Consider the following 787-nt stretch of genomic DNA (forward strand, 5'->3'; position numbering starts at 1 on the left):
TGGGTTGAGTGTTAAGGCTGAAAGCATAACAGGACAGTAAAATATAGGGTATCGCAAGGAGGTTGAAAATTATATAAAAACTACCATCAGAATGAATGAATCTCTCTGAAAATGTATTGTGTAAAGTAAAATGAAAAAAAGATAAACAAATATTTCACCTTCTGTGCAGTCACTGATGGCTTCCTCAAGCTGTTCCTATTAAGGGAATAAATATAAATATACACCTTATACATACATTGTACTAAATATGCAAAATGACGACAGCAGCAAGCAAAAATTGAGGTATAATGGCTACCACTACCAGCAAACTCAGCACCAAGGCAAGTTTAGGACAAAGAGATATATAAAGAAAATAATAATATAGTATTAAAGATGTGTAATGTAACACAGACATTACTCTTGCGTCTGCAATAATTAGCATCTAGAACTTGACCACCATATATAAAAATCAATACTTCACTTCTTACCAGCCTGAGCTTACATGCAGCTCGGTTAGAGTACATTATAGATCGCTCCTTCTTGAAAGTCAAAGGGCAAAGTTCAAGAGCATCTGTGTACACACTACATGCATCTAGATATTCTGGAGGAAACAATTAAAACAGAATGCACTTCTGAAGTTTATTTACTTCATAAATATATAAAAAAAATTGCCCCAAATGGAATTCAAACCAGAGACCTATGCAGACAGTCATAGATTATGCTGCATACAGTAGACAGCAGAAGTTCCCCAGGGCAACTTTTTTTCCACACTCAGAGATTCCTCTCTTTAATGTTATGATGTATATGC

General features: G+C 34.8%; 1 long non-coding RNA gene across 1 annotated transcript; it reads right to left on the minus strand.

Annotated features, from left to right (window-relative positions):
• Positions 1-607, minus strand: LOC117102122. The gene is made up of 3 exons (XR_004444361.1): positions 468-607; positions 159-195; positions 1-17 (listed from the first exon to the last, which is right to left on the minus strand). It is a non-coding gene; the product is annotated as an uncharacterized LOC117102122 (long non-coding RNA).
• Positions 608-787: the final 180 nt, after the last annotated feature.

Source organism: Anneissia japonica, unplaced genomic scaffold (genome assembly GCF_011630105.1).
Source record: "Anneissia japonica isolate Jap-2015-1 unplaced genomic scaffold, ASM1163010v1 scaffold170621_len787_cov227, whole genome shotgun sequence".
Lineage (NCBI taxonomy): Eukaryota > Metazoa > Echinodermata > Crinoidea > Comatulida > Comatulidae > Anneissia > Anneissia japonica.